The 13,054-nt window shown below is 42.6% G+C and overlaps 1 protein-coding gene across 5 annotated transcripts in view; it reads right to left on the reverse strand.

Moving 5' to 3' along the window:
• The window catches only part of b3gat1a (beta-1,3-glucuronyltransferase 1 (glucuronosyltransferase P) a), a 69,061-nt gene extending 58,103 nt beyond the window's left edge, over positions 1-10,958 (reverse strand). For 4 of the 5 annotated variants that reach the window (XM_031860563.1, XM_031860564.1, XM_031860565.1 and 1 more), the window contains exon 1: positions 10,385-10,958. The gene's annotated coding sequence lies outside the window, so the exon portion shown is untranslated. The remainder of the gene's footprint in view (positions 1-10,384) is intronic. The other variant, XM_031860566.1, reaches the window with a different exon arrangement.
• Positions 10,959-13,054: the final 2,096 nt, after the last annotated feature.

Raw genomic sequence — 13,054 nt, forward strand, 5'->3', positions numbered from 1 at the left:
CAGACATGACTGAAGTTGTTGTGTACATATCAGTCATAGCAGGACGACAGATGTGAGAGCACTGGACACCATCTAACTGTGGGGGGCTACAGCAGGGGCTCCACCTCAGGCAAACGCTGCCTTTGCCTAATTCAGCGAGCCACAATGATGACTTTCAACAAACCATCCCATCACATGCACGTGTCACCGGGCCGCACAAACAATTATTACGCTGACATTCAGTGGAACACCACTTTATACTCAGCGGCGGTTCGCAGTAGTAATTTGCAACAAATGTCTTACTTTTCCTCCGTTCCCTCCGTACTTATTAAAGATGAGGCAGACAAAAACAAGACAAACACTTGAGTCTCTCATGGGAACAAAACGACTACAATATTGATTCATTCTGGTTGAAACACTCTCAAACTGTACTGGAGTTTTGAGAGGAGACTGCATAATCGGCCCCTCGGTGCAAAGTTCTGTTGATCTGTTCAAAGCTAAACGACACAGAGCCATTTAAATCCCTGCACTCATTGACAATAGCTGGCAATTATGTCATTGTGTTTAGATGGCCATTTAATGGTCATCCAGCTTCAAGATGGGAAGTCCGTGCTCATGAGGGGCAACTAAACCCCAGTTTATACAAGCTGCAGCTTGCATCCTATATGACTGCACAAGTCATTGCTCAACTTCTGCTCTAATAACTCCCCCATATTCCCAAAAATAATAATATTCATAGCCATCAAATCTGTAGTCAGATGGTATGGACAGGCTCAGTAGATGTTGCCCGAGGGGCATCATGCTGCAGCCCTCAGGACTGCACATGTGAGCCGCATACCAAACCTGCTGGTGAGCATTAGAGGAATGAGGGTGGCCATCTGTTTCCCCATGTTGTGGAATCAAAACGTATATATACCAATAAACCTTGAATCCATATCATTAAAAGTCCACCTCAATCATAACCTGCCAATCTCCTTCGGTACGCAGAGACATCACTTATGAAACGATTATGAATAATGAGCATGCACAGTTTAAGCTCTTCTTTTTGCATCTGTATTTTACAGCTTGTTCACGGTAATTAATTCTTATTGCCAAGAAGCTCAACAACTTAATGCAGGTCATCCGACTAGCTGCTCATAGCACTTAATTAATAAAATCCAAAGCAGAAAGGCGATACATATGCACGGTAGGTCACCTTGTTCTTTAAAACTTTTGGATTTCTGTGAGGAAATTAGTTTGATTTCTGACGGCCACATTAGACAGGATTCCTCTCCTCAGGTGCTGGAGGGACCGAGAGGAAATATTTCATGTCAATAGAAGTCCAAGAAAATCAGAATACTGGTTTGAACCCACATTATAATGGTATATTATGCAACAACTTCTCAACATTCACGAGGGACACAGGGAAACTTTGCCTTCATTAGCCGTGTGCCAGCATTATTCAGAGATGCAACACTGTGAGTGAGAGGTAATTGGCACCTACTGCACATGAAATGCCATGCGAGCGATGACAAGAACAAAACCAACAGGCTAGCTAAGGCCTGTCATCTGTGGCTTCTCAGCATGACGCGTGACACTGTTTGGCAGCTCAGAGCTGCAGAAACGCTGCCTCTCAAGCACCTCGAAGTGTTTAAAGTTCCACACAATCAACTTCACTAATTTCTGGCCTTGACAGAAGTTGGATGTTTGGAAATAATAAACCTAAAATAATAGGGAAGTGGAATAAAAATGAATTCCCTTCCGTCTGTGTTTACTCTAACTTGAGCTTTTCTGCTGTGTTGGTATTGTTGGTCTGGAAATGTAAATATACCGCACAAGAAAACAGAACCATCAATATTTAATCTAGAGTAATTCCCTGCTGCAAATGAGTGTTTATCCGTCTCACTCAGTCAAAACAGTCACAACTGCTGCCTACATTACCTCCAGTTACTCCGAATGGCAAAACCAGACAGCCCTCTCTGTGCCAATCCTATTTCATACTGTGTAACAAGGATGATTGCACCGTGGCAAAAAAACAAGTTCAGCACATTCAACATCGATGGATAAAAAAATAAAAATAAAAAAAACGGTCATGGTTTTAATAATGTGTTCATGGGGTAGATTAGTAAATCAGATTGGTCTCAGACCCAGAAAATCATTTAGAAAATGGAAGCCGTGATGCACTAACCCTGGCATTTCTTCCTTTTTTGCACTCATCAGCTGTTTGCAGAGGTCCAGAGCGGCAGCTTATACAACACTGCTAGACTGAGCTGCGGGGGTGGAAGGTGTGCAGTTGTATTTGGATCAGTTGGCTACTATAAACTGCTTTACATCCAAAGGCACGCCATCAATTCATTACAACTTAAAATCATGGCAGAACGATGAAAAGGATGCAAATGGGAAAGATCATTTTGGTCGCACCCATGTATGCTTGTGCCTGGAATTTGCACTGAGATTGTGCTAACACCCTTCTTGATGAAATTAAAGGCCTTTATATGTAACCATATAACCATAGATCGATAGAAGAAGTGGACGTAGTCGTTGTGACGTCACCCAGTTTGTGGACCTTTATTTTCATGTCTTGAGTTTGGCGTTTTGGTCGGCCCGATCTTTGATTACAGCAGTCGCCGTCTTGCAACCAGAGAACGTAAGTGACCATATTTGGCAAGGCAGAGCATTGAAGTAGAGGCGCCGTATGGTAGGGTAGCGACCTGACAATCACAAGGTAATCCGCTCTAAAGCATACTCCTCTTTATGGTCCATTTGACTCGAAATGGGACCATCATTTACTAAATGAACATCATACTTTCATGAAGAAGACTTGAAACTAGTGATTGAGACCATAAACTCATGTTTACAATGTTTTTCTTTGCAAATGGATCAAGTGAGTCATAGACTTCCATCCAATCTGACATCTTTTAGCAACCATGCGGTGGACCCCGTTTCAAAATCGTCAAACTCAACTTCGATATAACAAGTCACCACCCGAGCATTCCCATCCAGCCTAGAGACATAACTCATGTCTGAATAAACAAAGGCCCTATTTGTTAGTAACAACAGAGCAGCTCCTCTTATAACAGAAATTAATCTGTTGATGAATTCTTAGACCTTGGTAGCATCATTAGCACTCACAATGGATTCCCAATACACATCAAGACCCTGCTTATTAACGAGCAAGGTGTCTTTTTGTAGATTGCATCTACATTTGCATAATACTCGATACAGCAATGGCAAGTCTGTGCTGCTGTACCTGTGAAATATCAAAAGTTGACACCTTCCATATAGAAAATGTCTGAACGGTCTTTTAGGCCATCATGAGTATATCCATCAACGCCAGCAGATTACAACACAGCTTGAACACAGTATGTGGAGTCTTACAGAAGATGAAGAGGTGAGTGTGACCAAAGATGGCAAGAAAGATGTTGTCTGACATGTTGTTGTTTCTGAACAACAACATTAACATTAACATTGTTTCTGAACAACAACATTAACAACATTAACAAATTTAAGGTGAACTTTTGACAAAAAAGAAAAACTCTGAGAAAATAAACTTGGCTACAGTGTAGTAGAGGTTATGAACCTGAAACAAAACAAGTCAGCTTGACTGTCTAACCCATCCAAGAGAGGAAAATGGAGAAAGGTCTTCAGGAATTTGTTTCAATTTGGCAAGATTCAATTGTTCTTTCATGTCAGCTGGCCATGTTTCATGCTGTCTGGAGACAAAGACCAGCATTCACACATTATGGGAACATACAGGAAAGTTATATGTTCACTGCGTCAGAATTAATAAAAAACAAAAAAAATTTAAAACACGAAGGCATTACCATATCCAATATAAAGCATCAACACTTTTTCGACAAAAGGCAAAAAACACCTCAAGCGAGCATATACACCTTTTTTGGGCGATTGAGGAAGTGTTATTGAATTTTGGCATTTCTATTTATATCAAAATGCGCATTAAATAGGTATGAATGAAAACACGGCTACCGAGTCATTTATCAGATTTACTAGGTGATGCTTACACATCTGTACATTGAGCACCACCAGGTAATGGTGATCAGTGGCCACTGTTGTCTTTACAAGATTACCGAGATGATCTCCCAGCGTGTCCACACATGAGGTGATCCTTTCCACAGAGGTGGAGGGACACACTTAGGTCTCGTTAAAGCCGAGGGATTTACGACAAAGCAGCAAGGATTTTCTCAAGAGGGTAATTGAGAGAGCTTGTTTGTGCCTCAAAACCAGGACTTTTTGTCGTGCCGTGTGTTTGCCATCGCCGTTGCCTAATCTGTGAGTAATTACAGCAGCTATCCCTAGAAGGAACAGGATGTTAATCAAACAGACAAAAAAAAAAGCATAAAATTAACTTACTGCCAAAATCATTCATTTTTGATGAATAGACTCTACTTCAGTAAATTGAATACATCAATAATGAACTTCAGGTTGAAAATAACAGCACCTTTTCTGATTCCAGCCTGAACAAATGACTATGTTTAGTGTTAATAATTATTTAGTCACCTTTTCTCACTCCCATTGTACCAAATACTGCATCTTGGTCAGTGCAGGCACACGGAGGCACTCTTTAGCGTCCGTATGACAATCCAAACTCCAATGTAAACACACCTTCATTATTAGACGGTTGGAGCGACTGACGTAGTATAAGGAGCGGTATAGTCCACACAGGGCTGATGGGAGGGTGGATAAGGGAAGACCTCCGTCATTATGTGACATGATCATCTCAACCTCCTCAAACACCGTTTACTCAACGTGTAGTAAACTATAGCTTCACACTTATGACAGAGTGGAGGCTCTCCCTTTGTGATTTCTTATGTTAGCCAACACTCAGAGAAAATATCCGAAGACATAGTGAGAGGAAAACAAGAATTGTTTTCTTCTCTTGTTCATGGTCACTGTGTGTGACCGAATATGGTTTGACAGTGGGGGAAGTTAAGCTGGAGGGCTGGGTCAGAGGCTTTGCTTAGTGTTTGTGCATAAGTGTAGACTTTGTGTGTGAGTGTGTGTGTAGTACGCTTTGTGACTGCACATACTATATGCCTCCAGCAGCATCCCTGCTCTGTCTTCTAATCTCCAGCAGTCCTGATGAATGTGAACACGACTGATACCACACTGCCAGCTGTCCCTAATGCCTTCTTTTTCTTCTATCACAGCAGCACTGCCCCCAGGGACCATGGGTAACCACAAATGCACATAATGAGATTATTCCCCCCCCCCAAAAAAAATTAATTAAGAGAAAGGGGAAACTTATTTGAATTGTGGCGCATCACTGATTAAACCAATAAACAGCATTCCAAGCCTAAGCAGCAAATTCCTGTGAAACAGAAATTACACCGTTCATTTTATTGACCCTCACACCAACTTGCTCAGCAGATGGATGAGCAGTCTTTTACGAACATGTTACAGGTTTTTGTCCACAATAAAATGACTCCTTGAGATCTGAAAGAAGAAAACCTGCTCTGTTAGCTGTTCTAGTGCACCCGCAAACAAAAGAACAATCGAACCAAAGGGTTTCTATTCTTGGCATGAGCAAAAATGTCACATTGAAAGGACGCCTTGTTTTTTATTAACCTAGCTTTCCATTAAATGAAATATAATCCCCAACTCAAACTTGATTCAGGAGTACCTGGCTCATACTGTTCGACAAAGACACATTGATCAGCGTCACAAGCCATTCAAAATAGCTACCTCTGGGAGACTCTGGGAGACACGTCAACAAACAAATTCAAACATAAACTCTCAAACGTGTAAAAGAGGAATAACCAAAACGGCCCAGCATTCAGTCAGCACAATGTCGGAAAAGATAACAAACAAAAATATATTAAAATCCAGCTTTTATCACACTTTGAGCACTCCATTCCTTTGATTTTAGTGCGCTGGATTGTGACTCGTATTGCTTCACTACTTCCAGGGCGTCCCATCCCTCCTCCTATAATCCTCGGTTTTCAAGCCTGATTAAGTGAGTGGTGATGTCCTACATAGTGATTATCTTTGGCAACCTTTGCTGAAGGAGGAATTGAACATCTAATTATTCTGTGCTGCTGGTCACTCTGCTCTGATGTACCGCGGGCAAAACAACTGCTGTCCCTGGAAGGAGAAAAAGCTGCTGGAGAGAAGGCAGAGGGCCTCTGCCAGCATAAGTCTGTGGAGCACAGTTTATTCTAATTCCTCTGCAGGACATTAACGAGCCGGGATAGTGGCCGTCTTAATGGGCAGCCAGACAGATTTTAAGTGCCCCATGGAGTGTAATCCACGGAGGTACGACAGCACTGCTGCAAGGCCCAACAGATTGATCTTGGTTTTATTTTGCTATAACTTTACTTCTAAGCTGTTCATTAAAAAGGGCATGTGTTTTAAGCCCTTGCCTTTGGGACCACCATGGGCCATATTGAAACCATGTCATCACATATTTCTTATACAATTTAGACTTTTTGGAGCTGTTATCCAAACAGACTTTATATTATTGAGAAAACACCATTGTTAAAGCCACCTTTACTTATTAATGTCGAACTTGGATTCTTACCATCTGAACAAAATCAAATAAGTGAAAAAGGAAAACAGTTTATCATGAACATTCAGGCCTTGCAAAGGGATTTGCAGGCAGTGGAGGAAGATAACTCTTAACTTCACAAAAGTACTTAATACTTCAAGGGCCAATTATTTTTGCTTTTTTGAAACAAAGTTTTTTCTTTACAATATATTGATGGAAGCATTTTCTAAGTTATCTTTGTTACTCGTCTACTTTAGACTGCATTATACTGATGCGGAAGTAAATAACGTTTGGATGCAAAAGGGAATGTACTCAGATCTGTCTTTATGCTGCTTTCAGTATACTGCTAACATCAACAAATTGCTTGTTCATTTTAAAAAAATGAAAAAATGATTTCCAACATTCCGTTATCAGACAAATTGACCACCACGCTGAACACAAAACACATCAGTTAAAAAAAAGAATGTTTTTAAAGTGCAGTTTTCTACTGCTAGTCAAGTAATTAATAAAATCCTTGAGTGCAATATCGCCTGTGTTTATATTGATGTGTTTATCTACAAGTTGACATTGCGATGACAATTTAAAAAAACACAGTGTGCAGTATTTTTGAATAACCTGAGACAAGCAGCTTTACTGTTATTGTTCATTTATTAACTTGGATTAAGCACATAGAATGCAGCATCCTGATCCTTCAGGTGTGAGTCAGCCAATCTGCACTTGATCATGCATTAGTAATTATCATTGCAAATTTAAAAAAGAGCATTTTGTGTAGTTTTGCAGCAGCAACTGTGTAACATATGCAAACTATAGTTTATGCCACTTATATCCTAGATTCATATTCATTGATGTAGCCTCAAAAAGATCAGGCTGCTGTGACGTCACTCTGGCAAACAGTCACAGTGGTTAATATTCATGATCATAAAGGTTTTATTAGTTCCCCCCCAGTAATCACTGCACCTGTTTCAGTGTGCTTTTCCAATGCCAACTGTATATTTACAACAGCACGATGCGAGAGCCAATGTAGCTGTATGTGTGACTGTGTGATCTCAAGTTCTATGTACCCTTATGTACCGAAGCACAAACTGTACTGTACACTTAGTACTGTGGGTTGTTGCTATATAGAGTATCTATTGTATGCGATAAAGGTGATGTTTTATTCTCACTTCAACTGCTTCGCCCCTTTATTGCCTCAGGCTGGACAGCTCCGTGACCGAAGCAGCTACCTTCAAAGAGAAACCTAGGGCACACACACATCAAACATAAATGAATTTGGCCGAGTGGAGAGGGGTTCAAAAACCTGCATCTGTGAGCTCTGAGTGTAGGCAGCCATGCTCTACATGCACCCACACGCTGCCCTCTGTTTCTAAACCTCGGCAAGCCTTGTCAATTGCTTTCAAAAACATTTGTGTGAGGTCTAATCCCTCCGTCTTGTTGGGCATCGTGCACATTATTACACTGTGCAACGATGTGTGAAATGCATGCTGAGCTATCGGCGATGAACACGTGTCCCCCACATGTGGACACGCAACGATGTAAACCAGTTCACTTGTATTGTGAAATGATTATGACATTCATTGTACAGTGTGCTTTTTATTCCACATGAGGAAAAGGGTCACATTTGGTGCCACGTTGCGTTAAAACATTAACAAATTGTTATTTAAAACTTCATAATATGCTGTTAATGCGTTAAAGTGTGTAAATGTCAATGTGTGGCCATGTAGCTTTGTCTTTGTGTTTCAAAGAGTTAGTGCTTCACATTTCAAATGTTTATATAGAGTGACAAGCTTCATTATTAAAGAGTTGTGGGTTCGTCCACTTACTATAACACCCATTCAGCTCTCCAGTTAACATTTTAGTTTGACCTTTTTCCAGAGAGTACAGTTTGATAGGGCTTTTTTTGAATTGATTAAAGAGATACAATTCTGTTTTAAAAGAAGCAAGATACCAGTAAAGCACATAGACTACCCACATTTTTTTACAAAGTAATTTCCATTCATGAATTATAATGGTTACAACCCATAGATAAAGCATAAATAAAAGATGTGTTAACTATGTCACCCTGCAAATATGCCTTATTCAATTATATTCTACTTCATACTGTAAATCATGAATCACAGTGGCATCAAGTGTGTACATATTAACTGGCCGCTCAGCACTTTGTGTATTGTATGGCCAAGGCGAGGGGGCATGAACACAGAACGCTTCCATAAATGACATATGGATGCTATTTGCTGACATTGCCAGACTGCAGCAGACATGAAATATATACATGGTCAGAGAGTGCAGCGTTACAGGAGCATGCTAACACCCCTGTAGAGGAGCAGCTGGTAACACACACACACACAGCCATGTGATCGCACATGTACAGGCTGAGTAACGGGCGCCAGGTGTTATCCATGTATGTGGACCGTGGAACAGACGAGGAGAAGTTCAGAAACGGGACGAGCAAAAATGGAGCAATCTATCCCGCTGTTTGATTTATTGGATTTCCCAGTGTGGATTATTGATACACAGCCCTGCAGTGACCAGAGGTTTGGGTTCATTTCACCACATAATGTCACACATGCACAAGCACTACAATATGATAATATCTAAATAGCTATTAAATTGTATTCTAATATTAACAAATCCCGCAAAGAATGACGGTAACAATTATTGCCTCAGTTCTTCGGTCTTTTTGGATGCCCCTTTTCTCAGACACAGTGGGTTGATTGTGAAAATATGATCTTCAGAGACAGCATATTTGCCCGATATGCCTGATGTCATGATGGGTGTCAGCGTGCTGTGACTGGACCAGTCAGAACTTTCAGGGAGAGTCATGTTGATGTTTCCTGACACATGAGTAAGGACCTAGGACAGAAGACCAGACCTTTGGCGCTGTAACCGCTCTGTGCAAGATGTTCTGACACTACTGAAGAGCCCTGCTAAGTACAAACATACATCTAATTAAGCACCGAACACTGCAATATTGATATTGCCAACGCACATTCACATGACTCCCTGTTGCCAGACTATCAACACTTCCTGCTTTTTTTTTCATGATTATTACTGCCAACATATGCCCTCATTACTGGACAGAAGCGGAACATGGGTTGAAACAATGCACTGTTGTTTCTTCTCTCCGGGATCAGGGAGTTGCTCGTGCACCTGCGCTGTTCGGCAGAACAACCACTTCGCTGCGTCTGCTCGCAAACAGCCAGGGCTTCCCAGGTAGGTGTCAGAAATGAAACCGTACAGCCCACTTAACTTCGCTTCAAGCTCTCCTTTTCTCAAGCCAATGCCCATTTTTTGTTCGCTCCTGTGGACAAGTTGTTATTCTCTGACTGGAAGGCAGCGCGCGGCTCCCCAGGGTCACCAGAGAAAGTGCTCTGTCAGGCTTTGCTTTAGAAAACACGCACTGTATTTTGTTCTAAACCTAACTTCCTGCTCCTTTTTTTTGTTTGGAGTCTTCATAATATTTTATTTCTACCGCATGATTTTTAATGTGTACCATGGGATGAAATTCATATTTTACTGTATGAATTTAATTGGCATTTATCAGCCAAACTCTAATTGGACCTCGTGCAGCAGCAGCAGCTCTGCTGGATAAATGCTCATCATGAGGATTATCAGCAATTCTTTTCATCAGGCCGACACTGACTCTTCTGTCCCCCCCCCCCGGCTCACACTGCCTCTCTGTGGCATGCAACATGCATAGATTTTCCCTCTTACTTCCACCGTGCTGCTGCACGCAGCGACCCAGGGACAAAGATGGCAATCTCTCTGTCGCCGTTCCAAACCTCATCAGCATGGAAATTGTTAAATCTCTATCAAGCTCATGTGCATGCTTTCAAGTGCCTCTCGGATGTTTATCTGACCCTGCCGACCAATCAGGCACGCAGGAAAAAACAAAAAGGAAGATAAAGTGGGATCGTTATTTACCTCATTCAGATACTTCAGCGTGTGGCTGCTATTCCGAGCGCATGCGGCAGAAGGACTCCCATTCATTCTAGAAATCCCGGTTTTGTCCCTGCTGTGTGTTGTCCCCCCCTTCCTCTTCCTTGTCCCTTGTCGAAAGAGAGGCAGCAGTCAAAGCATCCCTTTCTTTTATTTTGCCGTGCCAGCTGACACCCGCCTTCATGCCTTGGTTGATGGAGATGAAAAAAAAGGAAAGGAACATAAAGCAAAGAGGGGGGCACAGGCTCCCGGGATTTATTTTCCTCCTGTCCGTCCCTCTCTCTCTCTCTCTCTGTCTCTCTCTATCTCTCTCTCTCTATTTCTCTCCTCTTCTTGCGCTCACACTAGCCGGAACAGGCGCATGAGGGGGAGACGTCAGAGTGGCAGCGATGTAGCTGTGTGTTTTTTGCTCCGTGGCTCTTCACCTCTTCTTTCTCGTGCTCTGCCTCCCTCCCTTTCTCCACTCTGCCTCTCTTTGTGCCTCTCTGTCCCTCACTGTTTCTCTCTCTGTCCGCGGCTCGTTGGCTCACACAGAAGCAGCCTGCTCTGTCGTGACTGGTGACACGGCTCTACGCGTGCGGAGACATCTGTGAATGTGCTTATGTTGGGGGGGGGGGGACTAAAGTAGCCTCTTAGCAGAGATTGAGACCACCCTCCCCTCCTCCCTTCCAGAGATGGGCTTTCTAATGGCATGTACCATTAACACTTGGAGCAGGGTGGGCTGCAGTACTGAAAGGAGAGGGGGGGTGGGGGGAGAGACAAAAGGAGAGGGGGAGTCGCTCAGAGGGAGAAGGAGCGGGAAGCAGAAAAAGAAAGAGAGAGAGAGAGACAGAGAGGCAGGAGATGGGGAAGAGGTGCTGAAGAAGAAGACGTGGTCAAAGACAGAAAAGAGAGTCTTGTGATTCCTGTTTATTTTATGCATAACTATGCATAAGTAAGTGACAAACAGCACAAGCTCTACCCTTCTAGGTCAGTTTTATTTCACAGATGCACACATCACCTCACCGTACAGATCCTTCATCCCTGATAAAGACCTTAAAAGACAACAGCTTGGACATACGCAGAATCACTGCATAAAACAAGCGCATATGCTGGCTTTGGCAGTGCTGAATTAATTCTAGAAGAGCTGCAATTGTGTTGCAGTTTAAGCATCGCCTCACGCATGACTGACTGCACAATAGCGCACATGCAGAAACATATTGCGGGAATTGTGTCCAAAGTTTGCACGCACGTATGAAAGTCATTCTGTTTAGGACGATAGTAAGGCCCCAGCATATATAAATCTCCAGAGGCTAGTTTCTGGGATTGACAGGGACTACCTCACTGCCAATTCCACCACAACATTTCCATCCCCCTAAAAAGTGCCCCATCTAATTTCAGGCGTCACTGAATAAAGAGCCTGTCTGCTGTGGAGGTGAGACAGCGTCTGGTGCAAGGATCAAAAAAACCATCACCTCGGCCAGCTCACCTCCTCTGAGCCCGGACACCCAGACCTGGCTCTCCGAGGAGCTCGGCCAGGCCGGAGAAGGAAACACAGCGGTGGCCCTGCTCTAAGGGAACCCCAGTCCTGGACATTACACTGCGGTGAAACAAAACCTCAGGAGAGCCACATCATTTACCTGAATGTATCACAGGCATGAAAAAGAACAAAGTCGCACACAGACGTCGCTTCACAATTATGTTTCTAATTATGTCTGATGTATGAAACCTCACAGGCTATTTTTCATTTTGCCCTTACAGTCAAATGAAAAAGAAAGCAGGCAGCAGCCAAGAGGGAATTGAAATCGCTAAGTTGCTGTTAAGAGCGCAGCCACTAATGTGATGGTGGGTGTGTGTCTGTAAGCCTGGATAACCTGAAGAAAAGCCATCAGATGATCTCGCGGCTGCGTGCTACATTTCTCTGCAAAGTGTCATGCGGTATTTTGAGCTTCAGACGGCTCTCGGACTCTCATGACTTGAGTAGCTGAATCAAAAATCATGAGAGTGTGACAAGGGCATTCAGCAGAACAATTTACTGGAAAGAATGAGGGGTGGGTTCATTATGTGGAAAGAACAAGAAAGAAAAGGGGCTGTTTGAGGGTTCAGAGAGTGTTTAGAATCACATTTGATTCAGGGCGTTGTATTTGAAAACGATTGTGAATATGTTTTCTGTCAGCTGCTTGCGAGTTTTGAAGCTAAAATCTGTGCAAAATGGCAGTTAAGTCAGTAGCAATTATTGTTATTATGAAAACTACTAAAGCATCTAAAGAGGATTCAGTTTAGATTTTATTGCAAAGGGCCTCAGCGCATCAAGGTAACACTGTGTTCTTATTTCTTCAGTGGTTTTATGAAATAATGTTAATGTGAAAAAGCCTCAACAAAGGAGAGCAACCAACCATCCAAACAGCTTTAGAGGTGCTGATAGAAACTTCCAGACAGAGCCAGGCTAGCTGCTTCCAGTCTTTGTGCTACACTAAGCTAACTTGGCTTGCTGCAGATTTATATCTGTGTGTGTGTGTGTGTGTGTGTGTGTGTGTGTGTGACACACACACACACACACACACACACACACACACACAGTCTCTGCCCTGACACAGCCACAAAGAGTCAAGGGCATATGTGTTGGGTCAATATATCAAGAGATCACTCACTGATTTATCTGCTGCAGTCAATCCT

This window comes from Anarrhichthys ocellatus, unplaced genomic scaffold (genome assembly GCF_004355925.1).
Source record: "Anarrhichthys ocellatus isolate YVR2014 unplaced genomic scaffold, GSC_Weel_1.0 scaffold24, whole genome shotgun sequence".
NCBI classification, from domain to species: Eukaryota; Metazoa; Chordata; class Actinopteri; order Perciformes; family Anarhichadidae; genus Anarrhichthys; species Anarrhichthys ocellatus.